We start from the raw sequence: 25,400 nt of genomic DNA, 5'->3' as shown, positions 1-25,400 counted from the left end.
ACACTGGAAACAGTAACTAAAGAATGTGTATTTGGGTGAGCAACTGGCAGGAAGCACTATGACTCTCTTAAGGTAGCCAATGCCTCGTCACCAACATAATCACATCACCAACTTCAAGAAACCCCTTGCAAAAGTATCTATATGTCCCTTAAGATACACAACTAGTGGCGTATCTCTTCAGGCACACTGGAAACAGTATCTAAAGAATGTGTATTTGGGTGAGCAACTGGCAGGAAGCACTATGACTCTCTTAAGGTAGCCAATGCCTCGTCACCAACATAATCACATCACCAACTTCAAGAAACCCCTTGCAAATGTATCTATATGTCCCTTAAGATACACAACTAGTGGCGTATCTCTTCAGGCCCACTGGAAACAGTATCTAAAGATTGTGTATTTGGGTGAGCAACTGGCAGGAAACACTGTGACTCTCTTAGGGTAGCCAATATCTCGTCACCAGTATAATCACATCTTCAAAGTCAAGAAAACGCTGGCAAGAGTAACGATGTTTCTCTTAAGATACACAACTAGTGGCGTATCGCTTCAGGCAGACTGGCCACAGTATCTAAAAATGTGTATTTGTGTGAGCAACTGGCAGGAAGCATTATGACTCTCTTAAGGTAGCCAATGCCTCGTCACCAACATAATCACATCACCAACTTCAAGAAACCCCTTGCAAAAGTATCTATATGTCCCTTAAGATACACAACTAGTGGCGTATCTCTTCAGGCACACTGGAAACAGTATCTAAAGAATGTGTATTTGGGTGAGCAACTGGCAGGAAGCACTATGACTCTCTTAAGGTAGCCAATGCCTCGTCACCAACATAATCACATCACCAACTTCAAGAAACCCCTTGCAAAAGTATCTATATGTCCCTTAAGATACACAACTAGTGGCGTATCTCTTCAGGCACACTGGAAACAGTATCTAAAGAATGTGTATTTTGGTGAGCAACTGGCAGGAAGCACTATGACTCTCTTAAGGTAGCCAATGCCTCGTCACCAACATAATCACATCACCAACTTCAAGAAACCCCTTGCAAATGTATCTATATCTCCCTTAAGATACACAACTAGTGGCGTATCTCTTCAGGCACACTGGAAACAGTATCTAAAGAATGTGTATTTGGGTGAGCAACTGGCAGGAAACACTGTGACTCTCTTAGGGTAGCCAATATCTCGTCACCAGTATAATCACATCTTCAAAGTTAAGAAAACGCTGGCAAGAGTAACGATGTTTCTCTTAAGATACACAACTAGTGGCGTATCGCTTCAGGCAGACTGGCCACAGTATCTAAAAATGTGTATTTGTGTGAGCAACTGGCAGGAAGCATTATGACTCTCTTAAGGTAGCCAATGCCTCGTCACCAACATAATCACATCACCAACTTCAAGAAACCCCTTGCAAAAGTATCTATATGTCCCTTAAGATACACAACTAGTGGCGTATCTCTTCAGGCACACTGGAAACAGTATCTAAAGAATGTGTATTTGGGTGAGCAACTGGCAGGAAGCACTATGACTCTCTTAAGGTAGCCAATGCCTCGTCACCAACATAATCACATCACCAACTTCAAGAAACCCCTTGCAAAAGTATCTATATGTCCCTTAAGATACACAACTAGTGGCGTATCTCTTCAGGCACACTGGAAACAGTATCTAAAGAATGTGTATTTGGGTGAGCAACTGGCAGGAAGCACTATGACTCTCTTAAGGTAGCCAATGCCTCGTCACCAACATAATCACATCACCAACTTCAAGAAACCCCTTGCAAATGTATCTATATGTCCCTTAAGATACACAACTAGTGGCGTATCTCTTCAGGCACACTGGAAACAGTATCTAAAGATTGTGTATTTGGGTGAGCAACTGGCAGGAAACACTGTGACTCTCTTAGGGTAGCCAATATCTCGTCACCAGTATAATCACATCTTCAAAGTCAAGAAAACGCTGGCAAGAGTAACGATGTTTCTCTTAAGATACACAACTAGAGGCGTATCTCTTCAGGCACACTGGAAACAGTATCTAAAGAATGTGTATTTGGGTGAGCTACTGGCAGGAAGCACTATGACTCTCTTAAGGTGGCCAATGCCTCGTCACCAACATAATCACATCAACAACTTCAAGAAACCCCTTGCAAAAGTATCTATATGTCCCTTAAGATACACAACTAGTGGCGTATCTCTTCAGGCACACTGGAAACAGTATCAAAAGAATGTGTATTTGGGTGAGCAACTGGCAGGAAACACTGTGACTCTCTTAGGGTAGCCAATATCTCGTCACCAGTATAATCACATCTTCAAAGTCAAGAAAACGCTGGCAAGAGTAACGATGTTTCTCTTAAGATACACAACTAGTGGCGTATCGCTTCAGGCAGACTGGCCACAGTATCTAAAAATGTGTATTTGGGTGAGCAACTGGCAGGAAGCACTATGACTCTCTTAAGGTAGCCAATGCCTCGTCACCAACATAATCACATCACCAACTTCAAGAAACCCCTTGCAAAAGTATCTATATGTCCCTTAAGATACACAACTAGTGGCGTATCTCTTCAGGCACACTGGAAACAGTATCTAAAGAATGTGTATTTGGGTGAGCAACTGGCAGGAAACACTGTGACTCTCTTAGGGTAGCCAATATCTCGTCACCAGTATAATCACATCTTCAAAGTCAAGAAAACGCTGGCAAGAGTAACGATGTTTCTCTTAAGATACACAACTACTGGCGTATCGCTTCAGGCAGACTGGCCACAGTATCTAAAAATGTGTATTTGTGTGAGCAACTGGCAGGAAGCATTATGACTCTCTTAAGGTAGCCAATGCCTCGTCACCAACATAATCACATCACCAACTTCAAGAAACCCCTTGCAAAAGTATCTATATGTCCCTTAAGATACACAACTAGTGGCGTATCTCTTCAGGCACACTGGAAACAATATCTAAAGAATGTGTATTTGGGTGAGCAACTGGCAGGAAGCACTATGACTCTCTTAAGGTAGCCAATGCCTCGTCACCAACATAATCACATCACCAACTTCAAGAAACCCCTTGCAAAAGTATCTATATGTCCCTTAAGATACACAACTAGTGGCATATCTCTTCAGGCACACTGGAAACAGTATCTAAAGAATGTGTATTTTGGTGAGCAACTGGCAGGAAGCACTATGACTCTCTTAAGGTAGCCAATGCCTCGTCACCAACATAATCACATCACCAACTTCAAGAAACCCCTTGCAAATGTATCTATATGTCCCTTAAGATACACAACTAGTGGCGTATCTCTTCAGGCACACTGGAAACAGTATCTAAAGAATGTGTATTTGGGTGAGCAACTGGCAGGAAGCACTATGACTCTCTTAAGGTAGCCAATGCCTCGTCACCAACATAATCACATCACCAACTTCAAGAAACCCCTTGCAAAAGTATCTATATGTCCCTTAAGATACACAACTAGTGGCGTATCTCTTCAGGCACACTGGAAACAGTATCTAAAGAATGTGTATTTGGGTGAGCAACTGGCAGGAAACACTGTGACTCTCTTAGGGTAGCCAATATCTCGTCACCAGTATAATCACATCTTCAAAGTCAAGAAAACGCTGGCAAGAGTAACGATGTTTCTCTTAAGATACACAACTAGTGGCGTATCGCTTCAGGCAGACTGGCCACAGTATGTAAAAATGTGTATTTGGGTGAGCAACTGGCAGGAAGCACTATGACTCTCTTAAGGTAGCCAATACCTCGTCACCAATATAATCACATCACCAACTTCAAGAAACCCCTTGCAAAAGTATCTATATGTCCCTTAAGATACACAACTAGTGGCGTATCTCTTCAGGCACACTGGAAACAGTATCTAAAGAATGTGTATTTGGGTGAGCAACTGGCAGGAAACACTGTGACTCTCTTAGGGTAGCCAATATCTCGTCACCAGTATAATCACATCTTCAAAGTCAAGAAAACGCTGGTAAGAGTAACGATGTTTCTCTTAAGATACACAACTAGTGGCGTATCGCTTCAGGCAGACTGGCCACAGTATCTAAAAATGTGTATTTGTGTGAGCAACTGGCAGGAAGCACTATGACTCTCTTAAGGTAGCCAATGCCTCGTCACCAACATAATCACATCACCAACTTCAAGAAACCCCTTGCAAAAGTATCTATATGTCCCTTAAGATACACAACTAGTGGCGTATCTCTTCAGGCACACTGGAAACAGTATCTAAAGAATGTGTATTTGTGTGAGCAACTGGCAGGAAGCACTATGACTCTCTTAAGGTAGCCAATGCCTCGTCACCAACATAATCACATCACCAACTTCAAGAAACCCCTTGCAAAAGTATCTATATGTCCCTTAAGATACACAACTAGTGGCGTATCTCTTCAGGCACACTGGAAACAGTATCTAAAGTATGTGTATTTGGGTGAGCAACTGGCAGGAAGCACTATGACTCTCTTAAGGTAGCCAATGCCTCGTCACCAACATAATCACATCACCAACTTCAAGAAACCCCTTGCAAATGTATCTATATCTCCCTTAAGATACACAACTAGTGGCGTATCTCTTCAGGCACACTGGAAACAGTATCTAAAGAATGTGTATTTGGGTGAGCAACTGGCAGGAAACACTGTGACTCTCTTAGGGTAGCCAATATCTCGTCGCCAGTATAATCACATCTTCAAAGTCAAGAAAACGCTGGCAAGAGTAATGATGTTTCTCTTAAGATACACAACTAGTGGCGTATCGCTTCAGGCAGACTGGCCACAGTATCCAAAAATGTGTATTTGTGTGAGCAACTGGCAGGAAGCACTATGACTCTCTTAAGGTAGCCAATGCCTCGTCACCAACATAATCACATCACCAACTTCAAGAAACCCCTTGCAAAAGTATCTATATGTCCCTTAAGATACACAACTAGTGGCGTATCTCTTCAGGCACACTGGAAACAGTATCCAAAGAATGTGTATTTGGGTGAGCAACTGGCAGGAAGCACTATGACTCTCTTAAGGTAGCCAATGCCTCGTCACCAACATAATCACATCACCAACTTCAAGAAACCCCTTGCAAGTGTATCTATATGTCCCTTAAGATACACAACTAGTGGCGTATCTCTTCAGGCACACTGGAAACAGTATCTAAAGATTGTGTATTTGGGTGAGCAACTGGCAGGAAACACTGTGACTCTCTTAGGGTAGCCAATATCTCGTCACCAGTATAATCACATCTTCAAAGTCAAGAAAACGCTGGCAAGAGTAACGATGTTTCTCTTAAGATACACAACTAGTGGCGTATCTCTTCAGGCACACTGGAAACAGTATCTAAAGAATGTGTATTTGGGTGAGCTACTGGCAGGAAGCACTATGACTCTGTTAAGGTTGCCAATGCCTCGTCACCAACATAATCACATCAACAACTTCAAGAAACCCCTTGCAAAAGTATCTATATGTCCCTTAAGATACACAACTAGTGGCGTATCTCTTCAGGCACACTGGAAACAGTATCAAAAGAATGTGTATTTGGGTGAGCAACTGGCAGGAAACACTGTGACTCTCTTAGGGTAGCCAATATCTCGTCACCAGTATAATCACATCTTCAAAGTCAAGAAAACGCTGGCAAGAGTAACGATGTTTCTCTTAAGATACACAACTAGTGGCGTATCGCTTCAGGCAGACTGGCCACAGTATCTAAAAATGTGTATTTGGGTGAGCAACTGGCAGGAAGCACTATGACTCTCTTAAGGTAGCCAATGCCTCGTCACCAACATAATCACATCACCAACTTCAAGAAACCCCTTGCAAAAGTATCTATATGTCCCTTAAGATACACAACTAGTGGCGTATCTCTTCAGGCACACTGGAAACAGTATCTAAAGAATGTGTATTTGGGTGAGCAACTGGCAGGAAACACTGTGACTCTCTTAGGGTAGCCAATATCTCGTCACCAGTATAATCACATCTTCAAAGTCAAGAAAACGCTGGCAAGAGTAACGATGTTTCTCTTAAGATACACAACTAGTGGCGTATCGCTTCAGGCAGACTGGCCACAGTATCTAAAAATGTGTATTTGTGTGAGCAACTGGCAGGAAGCATTATGACTCTCTTAAGGTAGCCAATGCCTCGTCACCACCATAATCACATCACCAACTTCAAGAAACCCCTTGCAAAAGTATCTATATGTCCCTTAAGGTACACAACTAGTGGCGTATCTCTTCAGGCACACTGGAAACAGTAACTAAAGAATGTGTATTTGGGTGAGCAACTGGCAGGAAGCACTATGACTCTCTTAAGGTAGCCAATGCCTCGTCACCAACATAATCACATCACCAACTTCAAGAAACCCCTTGCAAAAGTATCTATATGTCCCTTAAGATACACAACTAGTGGCGTATCTCTTCAGGCACACTGGAAACAGTATCTAAAGAATGTGTATTTGGGTGAGCAACTGGCAGGAAGCACTATGACTCTCTTAAGGTAGCCAATGCCTCGTCACCAACATAATCACATCACCAACTTCAAGAAACCCCTTGCAAATGTATCTATATGTCCCTTAAGATACACAACTAGTGGCGTATCTCTTCAGGCCCACTGGAAACAGTATCTAAAGATTGTGTATTTGGGTGAGCAACTGGCAGGAAACACTGTGACTCTCTTAGGGTAGCCAATATCTCGTCACCAGTATAATCACATCTTCAAAGTCAAGAAAACGCTGGCAAGAGTAACGATGTTTCTCTTAAGATACACAACTAGTGGCGTATCGCTTCAGGCAGACTGGCCACAGTATCTAAAAATGTGTATTTGTGTGAGCAACTGGCAGGAAGCATTATGACTCTCTTAAGGTAGCCAATGCCTCGTCACCAACATAATCACATCACCAACTTCAAGAAACCCCTTGCAAAAGTATCTATATGTCCCTTAAGATACACAACTAGTGGCGTATCTCTTCAGGCACACTGGAAACAGTATCTAAAGAATGTGTATTTGGGTGAGCAACTGGCAGGAAGCACTATGACTCTCTTAAGGTAGCCAATGCCTCGTCACCAACATAATCACATCACCAACTTCAAGAAACCCCTTGCAAAAGTATCTATATGTCCCTTAAGATACACAACTAGTGGCGTATCTCTTCAGGCACACTGGAAACAGTATCTAAAGAATGTGTATTTTGGTGAGCAACTGGCAGGAAGCACTATGACTCTCTTAAGGTAGCCAATGCCTCGTCACCAACATAATCACATCACCAACTTCAAGAAACCCCTTGCAAATGTATCTATATCTCCCTTAAGATACACAACTAGTGGCGTATCTCTTCAGGCACACTGGAAACAGTATCTAAAGAATGTGTATTTGGGTGAGCAACTGGCAGGAAACACTGTGACTCTCTTAGGGTAGCCAATATCTCGTCACCAGTATAATCACATCTTCAAAGTTAAGAAAACGCTGGCAAGAGTAACGATGTTTCTCTTAAGATACACAACTAGTGGCGTATCGCTTCAGGCAGACTGGCCACAGTATCTAAAAATGTGTATTTGTGTGAGCAACTGGCAGGAAGCATTATGACTCTCTTAAGGTAGCCAATGCCTCGTCACCAACATAATCACATCACCAACTTCAAGAAACCCCTTGCAAAAGTATCTATATGTCCCTTAAGATACACAACTAGTGGCGTATCTCTTCAGGCACACTGGAAACAGTATCTAAAGAATGTGTATTTGGGTGAGCAACTGGCAGGAAGCACTATGACTCTCTTAAGGTAGCCAATGCCTCGTCACCAACATAATCACATCACCAACTTCAAGAAACCCCTTGCAAAAGTATCTATATGTCCCTTAAGATACACAACTAGTGGCGTATCTCTTCAGGCACACTGGAAACAGTATCTAAAGAATGTGTATTTGGGTGAGCAACTGGCAGGAAGCACTATGACTCTCTTAAGGTAGCCAATGCCTCGTCACCAACATAATCACATCACCAACTTCAAGAAACCCCTTGCAAATGTATCTATATGTCCCTTAAGATACACAACTAGTGGCGTATCTCTTCAGGCACACTGGAAACAGTATCTAAAGATTGTGTATTTGGGTGAGCAACTGGCAGGAAACACTGTGACTCTCTTAGGGTAGCCAATATCTCGTCACCAGTATAATCACATCTTCAAAGTCAAGAAAACGCTGGCAAGAGTAACGATGTTTCTCTTAAGATACACAACTAGAGGCGTATCTCTTCAGGCACACTGGAAACAGTATCTAAAGAATGTGTATTTGGGTGAGCTACTGGCAGGAAGCACTATGACTCTCTTAAGGTGGCCAATGCCTCGTCACCAACATAATCACATCAACAACTTCAAGAAACCCCTTGCAAAAGTATCTATATGTCCCTTAAGATACACAACTAGTGGCGTATCTCTTCAGGCACACTGGAAACAGTATCAAAAGAATGTGTATTTGGGTGAGCAACTGGCAGGAAACACTGTGACTCTCTTAGGGTAGCCAATATCTCGTCACCAGTATAATCACATCTTCAAAGTCAAGAAAACGCTGGCAAGAGTAACGATGTTTCTCTTAAGATACACAACTAGTGGCGTATCGCTTCAGGCAGACTGGCCACAGTATCTAAAAATGTGTATTTGGGTGAGCAACTGGCAGGAAGCACTATGACTCTCTTAAGGTAGCCAATGCCTCGTCACCAACATAATCACATCACCAACTTCAAGAAACCCCTTGCAAAAGTATCTATATGTCCCTTAAGATACACAACTAGTGGCGTATCTCTTCAGGCACACTGGAAACAGTATCTAAAGAATGTGTATTTGGGTGAGCAATTGGCAGGAAACACTGTGACTCTCTTAGGGTAGCCAATATCTCGTCACCAGTATAATCACATCTTCAAAGTCAAGAAAACGCTGGCAAGAGTAACGATGTTTCTCTTAAGATACACAACTACTGGCGTATCGCTTCAGGCAGACTGGCCACAGTATCTAAAAATGTGTATTTGTGTGAGCAACTGGCAGGAAGCATTATGACTCTCTTAAGGTAGCCAATGCCTCGTCACCAACATAATCACATCACCAACTTCAAGAAACCCCTTGCAAAAGTATCTATATGTCCCTTAAGATACACAACTAGTGGCGTATCTCTTCAGGCACACTGGAAACAATATCTAAAGAATGTGTATTTGGGTGAGCAACTGGCAGGAAGCACTATGACTCTCTTAAGGTAGCCAATGCCTCGTCACCAACATAATCACATCACCAACTTCAAGAAACCCCTTGCAAAAGTATCTATATGTCCCTTAAGATACACAACTAGTGGCATATCTCTTCAGGCACACTGGAAACAGTATCTAAAGATTGTGTATTTTGGTGAGCAACTGGCAGGAAGCACTATGACTCTCTTAAGGTAGCCAATGCCTCGTCACCAACATAATCACATCACCAACTTCAAGAAACCCCTTGCAAATGTATCTATATGTCCCTTAAGATACACAACTAGTGGCGTATCTCTTCAGGCACACTGGAAACAGTATCTAAAGATTGTGTATTTGGGTGAGCAACTGGCAGGAAACACTGTGACTCTCTTAGGGTAGCCAATATCTCGTCACCAGTATAATCACATCTTCAAAGTCAAGAAAACGCTGGCAAGAGTAACGATGTTTCTCTTAAGATACACAACTAGTGGCGTATCTCTTCAGGCACACTGGAAACAGTATCTAAAGAATGTGTATTTGGGTGAGCTACTGGCAGGAAGCACTATGACTCTCTTAAGGTAGCCAATGCCTCGTCACCAACATAATCACATCAACAACTTCAAGAAACCCCTTGCAAAAGTATTTATATGTCCCTTAAGATACACAACTAGTGGCGTATCTCTTCAGGCACACTGGAAACAGTATCAAAAGAATGTGTATTTGGGTGAGCAACTGGCAGGAAACACTGTGACTCTCTTAGGGTAGCCAATATCTCGTCACCAGTATAATCACATCTTCAAAGTCAAGAAAACGCTGGCAAGAGTAACGATGTTTCTCTTAAGATACACAACTAGTGGCGTATCGCTTCAGGCAGACTGGCCACAGTATCTAAAAATGTGTATTTGGGTGAGCAACTGGCAGGAAGCACTATGACTCTCTTAAGGTAGCCAATGCCTCGTCACCAACATAATCACATCACCAACTTCAAGAAACCCCTTGCAAAAGTATCTATATGTCCCTTAAGATACACAACTAGTGGCGTATCTCTTCAGGCACACTGGAAACAGTATCTAAAGAATGTGTATTTGGGTGAGCAACTGGCAGGAAACACTGTGACTCTCTTAGGGTAGCCAATATCTCGTCACCAGTATAATCACATCTTCAAAGTCAAGAAAACGCTGGCAAGAGTAACGATGTTTCTCTTAAGATACACAACTAGTGGCGTATCGCTTCAGGCAGACTGGCCACAGTATCTAAAAATGTGTATTTGGGTGAGCAACTGGCAGGAAGCATTATGACTCTCTTAAGGTAGCCAATGCCTCGTCACCAACATAATCACATCACCAACTTCAAGAAACCCCTTGCAAAAGTATCTATATGTCCCTTAAGATACACAACTAGTGGCATATCTCTTCAGGCACACTGGAAACAGTATCTAAAGAATGTGTATTTGGGTGAGCAACTGGCAGGAAGCACTATGACTCTCTTAAGGTAGCCAATGCCTCGTCACCAACATAATCACATCACCAACTTCAAGAAACCCCTTGCAAAAGTATCTATATGTCCCTTAAGATACACAACTAGTGGCGTATCTCTTCAGGCACACTGGAAACAGTATCTAAAGAATGTGTATTTGGGTGAGCAACTGGCAGGAAGCACTATGACTCTCTTAAGGTAGCCAATGCCTCGTCACCAACATAATCACATCACCAACTTCAAGAAACCCCTTGCAAATGTATCTATATCTCCCTTAAGATACACAACTAGCGGCGTATCTCTTCAGGCACACTGGAAACAGTATCTAAAGAATGTGTATTTGGGTGAGCAACTGGCAGGAAACACTGTGACTCTCTTAGGGTAGCCAATATCTCGTCACCAGTATAATCACATCTTCAAAGTCAAGAAAACGCTGGCAAGAGTAACGATGTTTCTCTTAAGATACACAACTAGTGGCGTATCGCTTCAGGCAGACTGGCCACAGTATCTAAAAATGTGTATTTGGGTGAGCAACTGGCAGGAAGCACTATGACTCTCTTAAGGTAGCCAATGCCTCGTCACCAACATAATCACATCACCAACTTCAAGAAACCCCTTGCAAAAGTATCTATATGTCCCTTAAGATACACAACTAGTGGCGTATCTCTTCAGGCACACTGGAAACAGTATCTAAAGAATGTGTATTTGGGTGAGCAACTGGCAGGAAACACTGTGACTCTCTTAGGGTAGCCAATATCTCGTCACCAGTATAATCACATCTTCAAAGTCAAGAAAACGCTGGCAAGAGTAACGATGTTTCTCTTAAGATACACAACTAGTGGCGTATCGCTTCAGGCAGACTGGCCACAGTATCTAAAAATGTGTATTTGGGTGAGCAACTGGCAGGAAGCACTATGACTCTCTTAAGGTAGCCAATGCCTCGTCACCAACATAATCACATCACCAACTTCAAGAAACCCTTTGCAAAAGTACCTATATGTCCCTTAAGATACACAACTACTGGCGTATCTCTTCAGGCACACTGGAAACAGTATCTAAAGAATGTGTATTTGGGTGAGCAACTGGCAGGAAGCACTATGACTCTCTTAAGGTAGCCAATGCCTCGTCACCAACATAATCACATCACCAACTTCAAGAAACCCCTTGCAAAAGTATCTATATGTCCCTTAAGATACACAACTAGTGGCGTATCTCTTCAGGCACTCTGGAAACAGTATCTAAAGAATGTGTATTTGGGTGAGCAACTGGCAGGAAACACTGTGACTCTCTTAGGGTAGCCAATATCTCGTCACCAGTATAATCACATCTTCAAAGTCAAGAAAACGCTGGCAAGAGTAACGATGTTTCTCTTAAGATACACAACTAGTGGCGTATCGCTTCAGGCAGACTGGCCACAGTATCTAAAAATGTGTATTTGTGTGAGCAACTGGCAGGAAGCATTATGACTCTCTTAAGGTAGCCAATGCCTCGTCACCAACATAATCACATCACCAACTTCAAGAAACCCCTTGCAAAAGTATCTATATGTCCCTTAAGATACACAACTAGTGGCGTATCTCTTCAGGCACACTGGAAACAGTATCTAAAGAATGTGTATTTGGGTGAGCAACTGGCAGGAAGCACTATGACTCTCTTAAGGTAGCCAATGCCTCGTCACCAACATAATCACATCACCAACTTCAAGAAACCCCTTGCAAAAGCATCTATATGTCCCTTAAGATACACAACTAGTGGCGTATCTCTTCAGGCACACTGGAAACAGTATCTAAAGAATGTGTATTTGGGTGAGCAACTGGCAGGAAGCACTATGACTCTCTTAAGGTAGCCAATGCCTCGTCACCAACATAATCACATCACCAACTTCAAGAAACCCCTTGCAAATGTATCTATATCTCCCTTAAGATACACAACTAGTGGCGTATCTCTTCAGGCACACTGGAAACAGTATCTAAAGAATGTGTATTTGGGTGAGCAACTGGCAGGAAACACTGTGACTCTCTTAGGGTAGCCAATATCTCGTCACCAGTATAATCACATCTTCAAAGTCAAGAAAACGCTGGCAAGAGTAACGATGTTTCTCTTATGATACACAACTAGTGGCGTATCGCTTCAGGCAGACTGGCCACAGTATCTAAAAATGTGTATTTGGGTGAGCAACTGGCAGGAAGCACTATGACTCTCTTAAGGTAGCCAATGCCTTGTCACCAACATAATCACATCACCAACTTCAAGAAACCCCTTGCAAAAGTATCTATATGTCCCTTAAGATACACAACTAGTGGCGTATCTCTTCAGGCACACTGGAAACAGTATCTAAAGAATGTGTATTTGGGTGAGCAACTGCCAGGAACCACTATGACTCTCTTAAGGTAGCCAATGCCTCGTCACCAACATAATCACATCACCAACTTCAAGAAACCCCTTGCAAAAGTATCTATATGTCCCTTAAGATACACAACTAGTGGCGTATCTCTTCAGGTACACTGGAAACAGTATCTAAAGAATGTGTATTTGGGTGAGCAACTGGCAGGAAGCACTATGACTCTCTTAAGGTAGCCAATGCCTCGTCACCAACATAATCACATCACCAACTTCAAGAAACCCCTTGCAAATGTATCTATATGTCCCTTAAGATACACAACTAGTGGCGTATCTCTTCAGGCACACTGGAAACAGTATCTAAAGAATGTGTATTTGGGTGAGAAACTGGCAGGAAGCACTATGACTCTCTTAAGGTAGCCAATGCCTCGTCACCAACATTATCACATCACCAACTTCAAGAAACCCCTTGCAAAAGTATCTATATGTCCCTTAAGATACACAACTAGTGGCGTATCTCTTCAGGCACACTGGAAACAGTATCTAAAGAATGTGTATTTGGGTGAGAAACTGGCAGGAAGCACTATGACTCTCTTAAGGTAGTCAATGCCTTGTCACCAACATAATCACATCACCAACTTCAAGAAACCCCTTACAAAAGTATCTATATGTCCCTTAAGATACACAACTAGTGGCGTATCTCTTCAGGCACACTGGAAACAGTATCTAAAGAATGTGTATTTGGGTGAGCAACTGGCAGGAAGCACTATGACTCTCTTAAGGTAGCCAATGCCTCGTCACCAACATAATCACATCACCAACTTCAAGAAACCCCTTGCAAATGTATCTATATGTCCCTTAAGATACACAACTAGTGGCGTATCTCTTCAGGCACACTGGAAACAGTATCTAAAGAATGTGTATTTGGGTGAGCAACTGGCAGGAAACACTGTGACTCTCTTAGGGTAGCCAATATCACGTCACCAGTATAATCACATCTTCAAAGTCAAGAAAACGCTGGCAAGAGTAACGATGTTTCTCTTAAGATACACACCTAGTGGCGTATCGCTTCAGGCAGACTGGCCACAGTATCTAAAAATGTGTATTTGGGTGAGCAACTGGCAGGAAGCACTATGACTCTCTTAAGGTAGCCAATGCCTCGTCACCAACATAATCACATCACCAACTTCAAGAAACCCCTTGCAAAAGTATCTATATGTCCCTTAAGATACACAACTAGTGGCGTATCTCTTCAGGCACACTGGAAACAGTATCTAAAGAATGTGTATTTGGGTGAGAAACAGGCAGGAAGCACTATGACTCTCTTAAGGTAGCCAATGCCTCGTCACCAACATAATCACATCACCAACTTCAAGAAACCCCTTGCAAAAGTATCTATATGTCCCTTAAGATACACAACTAGTGGCGTATCTCTTCAGGCACACTGGAAACAGTATCTAAAGAATGTGTATTTGGGTGAGCAACTGGCAGGAAACACTGTGACTCTCTTAGGGTAGCCAATATCTCGTCACCAGTATAATCACATCTTCAAAGTCAAGAAAACGCTGGCAAGAGTAACGATGTTTCTCTTAAGATACACAACTAGTGGCGTATCGCTTCAGGCAGACTGGCCACAGTATCTAAAAATGTGTATTTGGGTGAGCAACTGGCAGGAAGCACTATGACTCTCTTAAGGTAGCCAATGCCTCGTCACCAACATAATCACATCACCAACTTCAAGAAACCCCTTGCAAACGTATCTATATGTCCCTTAAGATACACAACTAGTGGCGTATCTCTTCAGGCACACTGGAAACAGTATCTAAAGAATGTGTATTTGGGTGAGCAACTGGCAGGAAGCACTATGACTCTCTTAAGGTAGCCAATGCCTCGTCACCAACATAATCACATCACCAACTTCAAGAAACCCCTTGCAAATGTATCTATATCTCCCTTAAGATACACAACTAGTGGCGTATCTCTTCAGGCACACTGGAAACAGTATCTAAAGAATGTGTATTTGGGTGAGCAACTGGCAGGAAACACTGTGACTCTCTTAGGGTAGCCAATATCTCGTCACCAGTATAATCACATCTTCAAAGTCAAGAAAACGCTGGCAAGAGTAACGATGTTTCTCTTATGATACACAACTAGTGGCGTATCGCTTCAGGCAGACTGGCCAGAGTATCTAAAAATGTGTATTTGGGTGAGCAACTGGCAGGAAGCACTATGACTCTCTTAAGGTAGCCAATGCCTCGTCACCAACATAATCACATCACCAACTTCAAGAAACCCCTTGCAAAAGTATCTATATGTCCCTTAAGATACACAACTACTGGCGTATCTCTTCAGGCACACTGGAAACAGTATCTAAAGAATGTGTATTTGGGTGAGCAACTGCCAGGAACCACTATGACTCTCTTAAGGTAGCCAATGCCTCGTCACCAACATAATCACATCACCAACTTCAAGACACCCCTTGCAAAAGTATCTATATGTCCCTTAAGATACACAACTAGTGGCGTATCTCTTCAGGCACACTGGAAACAGTATCTAAAGAATGTGTATTTGGGTGAGCAACTGGCAGGAAGCACTATGACTCTCTTAAGGTAGCCAATGCCTCGTCACCAACATAATCACATCACCAACTTCAAGAAACCCCTTGCAAATGTATCTATATGTCCCTTAAGATACACAACTAGTGGCGTATCTCTTCAGGCACACTGGAAACAGTATCTAAAGAATGTGTATTTGGGTGAGAAACTGGCAGGAAGCACTATGACTCTCTTAAGGTAGCCAATGCCTCGTCACCAACATAATCACATCACCAACTTCAAGAAACCCCTTGCATAAGTATCTATATGTCCCTTAAGATACACAACTAGTGGCGTATCTCTTCAGGCACACTGGAAACAGTATCTAAAGAATGTGTATTTGGGTGAGAAACTGGCAGGAAGCACTATGACTCTCTTAAGGTAGTCAATGCCTTGTCACCAACATAATCACATCACCAACTTCAAGAAACCCCTTGCAAAAGTATCTATATGTCCCTTAAGATACACAACTAGTGGCGTATCTCTTCAGGCACACTGGAAACAGTATCTAAAGAATGTGTATTTGGGTGAGCAACTGGCAGGAAGCACTATGACTCTCTTAAGGTAGCCAATGCCTCGTCACCAACATAATCACATCACCAACTTCAAGAAACCCCTTGCAAATGTATCTATATGTCCCTTAAGATACACAACTAGTGGCGTATCTCTTCAGGCACACTGGAAACAGTATCTAAAGAATGTGTATTTGGGTGAGCAACTGGCAGGAAACACTGTGACTCTCTTAGGGTAGCCAATATCACGTCACCAGTATAATCACATCTTCAAAGTCAAGAAAACGCTGGCAAGAGTAACGATGTTTCTCTTAAGATACACAACTAGTGGCGTATCGCTTCAGGCAGACTGGCCACAGTATCTAAAAATGTGTATTTGGGTGAGCAACTGGCAGGATGCACTATGACTCTCTTAAGGTAGCCAATGCCTCGTCACCAACATAATCACATCACCAACTTCAAGAAACCCCTTGCAAAAGTATCTATATGTCCCTTAAGATACACAACTAGTGGCGTATCTCTTCAGGCACACTGGAAACAGTATCTAAAGAATGTGTATTTGGGTGAGAAACTGGCAGGAAGCACTATGACTCTCTTAAGGTAGCCAATGCCTCGTCACCAACATAATCACATCACCAACTTCAAGAAACCCCTTGCAAAAGTATCTATATGTCCCTTAAGATACACAACTAGTGGCGTATCTCTTCAGGCACACTGGAAACAGTATCTAAAGAATGTGTATTTGGGTGAGCAACTGGCAGGAAACACTGTGACTCTCTTAGGGTAGCCAATATCTCGTCACCAGTATAATCACATCTTCAAAGTCAAGAAAACGCTGGCAAGAGTAACGATGTTTCTCTTAAGATACACAACTAGTGGCGTATCGCTTCAGGCAGACTGGCCACAGTATCTAAAAATGTGTATTTGGGTGAGCAACTGGCAGGAAGCACTATGACTCTCTTAAGGTAGCCAATGCCTCGTCACCAACATAATCACATCACCAACTTCAAGAAACCCCTTGCAAAAGTATCTATATGTCCCTTAAGATACACAACTAGTGGCGTATCTCTTCAGGCACACTGGAAACAGTATCTAAAGAATGTGTATTTGGGTGAGAAACTGGCAGGAAGCACTATGACTCTCTTAAGGTAGCCAATGCCTCGTCACCAACATAATCACATCACCAACTTCAAGAAACCCCTTGCAAAAGTATCTATATGTCCCTTAAGATACACAACTAGTGGCGTATCGCTTCAGGCAGACTGGCCACAGTATCTAAAAATGTGTATTTGGGTGAGCAACTGGCAGGAAGCACTATGACTCTCTTAAGGTAGCCAATGCCTCGTCACCAACATAATCACATCACCAACTTCAAGAAACCCCTTGCAAAAGTATCTATATGTCCCTTAAGATACACAACGACTGGCCTATCTCTTCAGGCACACTGGAAACAGTATCTAAAGAATGTGTATTTGGGTGAGAAACTGGCAGGAAGCACTATGACCCTCTTAAGGTAGCCAATGCCTTGTCACCAACATAATCACATCACCAACTTCAAGAAACCCCTTGCAAAAGTATCTATATGTCCCTTAAGATACACAACTAGTGGCGTATCTCTTCAGGCACACTGGAAACAGTATCTAAAGAATGTGTATTTGGGTGAGCAACTGGCAGGAAGCACTATGACTCTCTTAAGGTAGCCAATGCCTCGTCACCAACATAATCACATCACCAACTTCAAGAAACCCCTTGCAAATGTATCTATATGTCCCTTAAGATACACAACTAGTGGCGTATCTCTTCAGGCACACTGGAAACAGTATCTAAAGAATGTGTATTTGGGTGAGCAACTGGCAGGAAACACTGTGACTCTCTTAGGGTAGCCAATATCACGTCACCAGTATAATCACATCTTCAAAGTCAAGAAAACGCTGGCAAGAGTAACGATGTTTCTCTTAAGATACACAACTAGTGGCGTATCGCTTCAGGCAGACTGGCCACAGTATCTAAAAATGTGTATTTGGGTGAGCAACTGGCAGGAAGCACTATGACTCTCTTAAGGTAGCCAATGCCTCGTCACCAACATAATCACATCACCAACTTCAAGAAACCCCTTGCAAAAGTATCTATATGTCCCTTAAGATACACAACTAGTGGCGTATCTCTTCAGGCACACTGGAAACAGTATCTAAAGAATGTGTATTTGGGTGAGCAACTGGCAGGAAACACTGTGACTCTCTTAGGGTAGCCAATATCTCGTCACCAGTATAATCACATCTTCAAAGTCAAGAAAACGCTGGCAAGAGTAACGATGTTTCTCTTAAGATACACAACTAGTGGCGTATCGCTTCAGGCAGACTGGCCACAGTATCTAAAAATGTGTATTTGTGTGAGCAACTGGCAGGAAGCACTATGACTCTCTTAAGGTAGCGAATGCCTCGTCACCAACATAATCACATCACCAACTTCAAGAAACCCCTTGCAAAAGTATCTATATGTCCCTTAAGATACACAACTAGTGGCGTATCTCTTCAGGCACACTAGAAACAGTATCTAAAGAATGTGTATTTGGGTGAGCAACTGGCAGGAAGCACTATGACTCTCTTAAGGTAGCCAATGCCTCGTCACCAACATAATCACATCACCAACTTCAAGAAACCCCTTGCAAATGTATCTATATGTCCCTTAAGATACACAACTAGTGGCGTATCTCTTCAGGCACACTGGAAGCAGTATCTAAAGAATGTGTATTTGGGTGAGCAACTGGCAGGAAACACTGTGACTCTCTTAGGGTAGCCAATATCTCGTCACCAGTATAATCACATCTTCAAAGTCAAGAAAACGCTGGCAAGAGTAACGATGTTTCTCTTAAGATACACTACTAGTGGCGTATCGCTTCAGGCAGACTGGCCACAGTATCTAAAAATGTGTATTTGGGTGAGCAACTGGCAGGAAGCACTATGACTCTCTTTAGGTAGCCAATGCCTCGTCACCAACATAATCACATCACCAACTTCAAGAAACCCCTTGCAAAAGTATCTATATGTCCCTTAAGATACACAACTAGTGGCGTATCTCTTCAGGCACACTGGAAACAGTATCTAAAGAATGTGTATTTGGGTGAGCAACTGGCAGGAAACACTGTGACTCTCTTAGGGTAGCCAATATCTCGTCACCAGTATAATCACATCTTCAAAGTCAAGAAAACGCTGGCAAGAGTAACGATGTTTCTCTTAAGATACGCAACTAGTGGCGTATCGCTTCAGGCAGACTGGCCACAGTATCTAAAAATGTGTATTTGGGTGAGCAACTGGCAGGAAGCACTATGACTCTCTTAAGGTAGCCAATGCCTCGTCACCAACATAATCACATCACCAACTTCAAGAAACCCCTTGCAAAAGTATCTATATGTCCCTTAAGATACACAACTAGTGGCGTATCTCTTCAGGCACACTGGAAACAGTATCTAAAGAATGTGTATTTGGGTGAGCAACTGGCAGGAAGCACTATGACTCTCTTAAGGTAGTCAATGCCTCGTCACCAACATAATCACATCACCAACTTCAAGAAACCCCTTGCAAAAGTATCTATATGTCCCTTAAGATACACAACTAGTAGCGTATCTCTTCAGGCACTCTGGAAACAGTATCTAAAGAATGTGTATTTGGGTGAGCAACTGGCAGGAAGCACTATGACTCTCTTAAGGTAGCCAATGCCTCGTCACCAACATAATCACATCACCAACTTCAAGAAACCCCTTGCAAATGTATCTGAATGTCCCTTAAGATACACAACTAGTGGCGTATCTCTTCAGGCACACTGGAAACAGTATCTAAAGAATGTGTATTTGGGTGAGCAACTGGCAGGAAACACTGTGACTCTCTTAGGGTAGCCAATATCTCGTCACCAGTATAATCACATCTTCAAAGTCAAGAAAACGCTGGCAAGAGTAACGATGTTTCTCTTAAGATACACAACTAGTGGCGTATCGCTTCAGGCAGACTGGCCACAGTATCTAAAAATGTGTATTTGGGTGAGCAACTGGCAGGAAGCACTATGACTCTCTTAAGGTAGCCAATGCCTCGTCACCAACATAATCACATCACCAACTTCAAGAAAACCCTTGCAAAAGTATCTATATGTCCCATAAGATACACAACTAGTGGCGTATCTCTTCAGGCACACTGGAAACAGTATCTAAAGAATGTGTATTTGGGTGAGCAACTGGCAGGAAACACTGTGACTCTCTTAGGGTAGCCAATATCTCGTCACCAGTATAATCACATCTTCAAAGTCAAGAAAACGCTGGCAAGAGTAACGATGTTTCTCTTAAGATACACAACTAGTGGCGTATCGCTTCAGGCAGACTGGCCACAGTATCTAAAAATGTGTATTTGTTTGAGCAACTGGCAGGAAGCACTATGACTCTCTTAAGGTAGCCAATGCCTCGTCACCAACATAATCACATCACCAACTTCAAGAAACCCCTTGCAAAAGTATCTATATGTCCCTTAAGATACACAACTAGTGGCGTATCTCTTCAGGCACACTGGAAACAGTATCTAAAGAATGTGTATTTGGGTGAGCAACTGGCAGGAAACACTGTGACTCTCTTAGGGTAGCCAATATCTCGTCACCAGTATAATCACATCTTCAAAGTCAAGAAAACGCTGGCAAGAGTAACGATGTTTCTCTTAAGATACAGTACTAGTGGCGTATCGCTTCAGGCAGACTGGCCACAGTATCTAAAAATGTGTATTTGGGTGAGCAACTGGCAGGAAGCACTATGACTCTCTTAAGGTAGCCAATGCCTCGTCACCAACATAATCACATCACCAACTTCAAGAAACCCCTTGCAAAAGTATCTATATGTCCCTTAAGATACACAACTAGTGGCGTATCTCTTCAGGCACACTGGAAACAGTATCTAAAGAATGTGTATTTGGGTGAGCAACTGGCAGGAAACACTGTGACTCTCTTAGGGTAGCCAATATCTCGTCACCAGTATAATCACATCTTCAAAGTCAAGAAAACGCTGGCAAGAGTAACGATGTTTCTCTTAAGATACACAACTAGTGGCGTATCGCTTCAGGCAGACTGGCCACAGTATCTAAAAATGTGTATTTGGGTGAGCAACTGGCAGGAAGCACTATGACTCTCTTAAGGTAGCCAATGCCTCGTCACCAACATAATCACATCACCAACTTCAAGAAACCCCTTGCAAAAGTATCTATATGTCCCTTAAGATGCACAACTAGTGGCGTATCTCTTCAGGCACACTGGAAACAGTATCTAAGGAATGTGTATTTGGGTGAGCAACTGGCAGGAAACACTGTGACTCTCTTAGGGTAGCCAATATCTCGTCACCAGTATAATCACATCTTCAAAGTCAAGAAAACGCTGGCAAGAGTAACGATGTTTCTCTTAAGATACACAACTAGTGGCGTATCGCTTCAGGCAGACTGGCCACAGTATCTAAAAATGTGTATTTGGGTGAGCAACTGGCAGGAAGCACTATGACTCCCTTAAGGTAGCCAATGCCTCGTTACCAACATAATCACATCACCAACTTCAAGAAACCCCTTGCAAATGTATCTATATGTCCCTTAAGATACACAACTAGTGGCGTATCGCTTCAGGCACACTGGAAACAGTATCTAAAGAATGTGTATTTGGGTGAGCAACTGGCAGGAAACACTGTGACTCTCTTAGGGTAGCCAATATCTCGTCACCAGTATAATCACATCTTCAAAGTCAAGAAAACGCTGCCAAGAGTAACGATGTTTCTCTTAAGATACACAACTAGTGGCGTATCGCTTCAGGCAGACTGGCCACAGTATCTAAAAATGTGTATTTGGGTGAGCAACTGGCAGGAAGCACTATGACTCTCTTAAGGTAGCCAATGCCTCGTCACCAACATAATCACATCACCAACTTCAAGAAACCCCTTGCAAAAGTATCTATATGTCCCTTAAGATACACAACTAGTGGCGTATCTCTTCAGGCACACTGGAAACAGTATCTAAAGAATGTGTATTTGGGTGAGCAACTGGCAGGAAACACTGTGACTCTCTTAGGGTAACCAATATCTCGTCACCAGTATAATCACATCTTCAAAGTCAAGAAAACGCTGGCAAGAGTAACGATGTTTCTCTTAAGATACACAACTAGTGGCGTATCGCTTCAGGCAGACTGGCCACAGTATCTAAAAATGTGTATTTGTGTGAGCAACTGGCAGGAAGCACTATGACTCTCTTAAGGTACCAATGCCTCGTCACCAACATAATCACGTCACCAACTTCAAGAAACCCCTTGCAAAAGTATCTAATGTCCCTTAAGATACACAACTAGTGGCATATCTCTTCAGGCACACTGGAAACAGTATCTAAAGAATGTGTATTTGGGTGAGCAACTGGCAGGAAGCACTATGACTCTCTTAAGGTAGTCAATGCCTCGTCACCAACATAATCACATCACCAACTTCAAGAAACCCCTTGCAAAAGTATCTATATGTCCCTTAAGATACACAACTAGTGGCGTATCTCTTCAGGCACACTGGAAACAGTATCTAAAGAATGTGTATTTGGGTGAGCAACTGGCAGGAAGCACTATGACTCTCTTAAGGTAGCCAATGCCTCGTCACCAACATAATCACATCACCAACTTCAAGAAACCCCTTGCAAATGTATCTATATGTCCCTTAAGATACACAACTAGTGGCGTATCGCTTCAGGCACACTGGAAACAGTATCTAAAGAATGTGTATTTGGGTGAGCAACTGGCAGGAAGCACTATGACTCTCTTAAGGTAGTCAATGCCTCGTCACCAACATAATCACATCACCAACTTCAAGAAACCCATTGCAAAAGTATCTATATGTCCCTTAAGATACACAACTAGTGGCGTATCTCTTCAGGCACACTGGAAACAGTATCTAAAGAATGTGTATTTGGGTGAGCAACTGGCAGGAAGCACTATGACTCCCTTAAGGTAGCCAATGCCTCGTTACCAACATAATCACATCACCAACTTCAAGAAACCCCTTGCAAATGTATCTATATGTCCCTTAAGATACACAACTAGTGGCGTATCGCTTCAGGCACACTGGAAACAGTATCTAAAGAATGTGTATTTGGGTGAGCAACTGGCAGGAAACACTGTGACTCTCTTAGGGTAGCCAATATCTCGTCACCAGTATAATCACATCTTCAAAGTCAAGAAAACGCTGGCAAGAGTAACGATGTTTCTCTTAAGATACACAACTAGTGGCGTATCGCTTCAGGCAGACTGGCCACAGTATCTAAAAATGTGTATTTGGGTGAGCAACTGGCAGGAAGCACTATGACTCTCTTAAGGTAGCCAATGCCTCGTCACCAACATAATCACATCACCAACTTCAAGAAACCCCTTGCAAAACTATCTATATGTCCCTTAAGATACACAACTAGTGGCGTATCTCTTCAGGCACACTGGAAACAGTATGTAAAGAATGTGTATTTGGGTGAGCAACTGGCAGGAAACACTGTGACTCTCTTAGGGTAACCAATATCTCGTCACCAGTATAATCACATCTTCAAAGTCAAGAAAACGCTGGCAAGAGTAACGATGTTTCTCTTAAGATACACAACTAGTGGCGTATCGCTTCAGGCAGACTGGCCACAGTATCTAAAAATGTGTATTTGTGTGAGCAACTGGCAGGAAGCACTATGACTCTCTTAAGGTAGCCAATGCCTCGTCACCAACATAATCACGTCACCAACTTCAAGAAACCCCTTGCAAAAGTATCTATATGTCCCTTAAGATACACAACTAGTGGCATATCTCTTCAGGCACACTGGAAACAGTATCTAAAGAATGTGTATTTGGGTGAGCAACTGGCAGGAAGCACTATGACTCTCTTAAGGTAGTCAATGCCTCGTCACCAACATAATCACATCACCAACTTCAAGAAACCCCTTGCAAAAGTATCTATATGTCCCTTAAGATACACAACTAGTGGCGTATCTCTTCAGGCACACTGGAAACAGTATCTAAAGAATGTGTATTTGGGTGAGCAACTGGCAGGAAGCACTATGACTCTCTTAAGGTAGCCAATGCCTCGTCACCAACATAATCACATCACCAACTTCAAGAAACCCCTTGCAAATGTATCTATATGTCCCTTAAGATACACAACTAGTGGCGTATCGCTTCAGGCACACTGGAAACAGTATCTAAAGAATGTGTATTTGGGTGAGCAACTGGCAGGAAACACTGTGACTCTCTTAGGGTAGCCAATATCTCGTCACCAGTATAATCACATCTTCAAAGTCAAGAAAACGCTGGCAAGAGTAACGATGTTTCTCTTAAGATACACAACTAGTGGCGTATCGCTTCAGGCAGACTGGCCACAGTATCTAAAAATGTGTATTTGGGTGAGCAACTGGCAGGAAGCACTATGACTCTCTTAAGGTAGCCAATGCCTCGTCACCAACATAATCACATCACCAACTTCAAGAAACCCCTTGCAAAAGTATCTATATGTCCCTTAAGATACACAACTAGTGGCGTATCTCTTCAGGCACACTGGAAACAGTATCTAAAGAATGTGTATTTGGGTGAGCAACTGGCAGGAAACACTGTGACTCTCTTAGGGTAGCCAATATCTCGTCACCAGTATAATCACATCTTCAAAGTCAAGAAAACGCTGGCAAGAGTAACGATGTTTCTCTTAAGATACACAACTAGTGGCGTATCGCTTCAGGCAGACTGGCCACAGTATCTAAAAATGTGTATTTGTTTGAGCAACTGGCAGGAAGCACTATGACTCTCTTAAGGTAGCCAATGCCTCGTCACCAACATAATCACATCACCAACTTCAAGAAACCCCTTGCAAAAGTATCTATATGTCCCTTAAGATACACAACTAGTGGCGTATCTCTTCAGGCACACTGGAAACAGTATCTAAAGAATGTGTATTTGGGTGAGCAACTGGCAGGAAGCACTATGACTCTCTTAAGGTAGCCAATGCCTCGTCACCAACATAATCACATCACCAACTTCAAGAAACCCCTTGCAAATGTATCTATATGTCCCTCAAGATACACAACTAGTGGCGTATCTCTTCAGGCACACTGGAAACAGTATCTAAAGTATGTGTATTTGGGTGAGCAACTGGCAGGAAACACTGTGACTCTCTTAGGGTAGCCAATATCTCGTCACCAGTATAATCACATCTTCAAAGTCAAGAAAACGCTGGCAAGAGTAACGATGTTTCTCTTAAGATACACTACTAGTGGCGTATCGCTTCAGGCAGACT

Source organism: Schistocerca nitens, chromosome 11 (assembly GCF_023898315.1).
Source record: "Schistocerca nitens isolate TAMUIC-IGC-003100 chromosome 11, iqSchNite1.1, whole genome shotgun sequence".
Taxonomy (NCBI): domain Eukaryota; kingdom Metazoa; phylum Arthropoda; class Insecta; order Orthoptera; family Acrididae; genus Schistocerca; species Schistocerca nitens.
Note: the sequence above shows the minus strand (reverse complement) of the source record.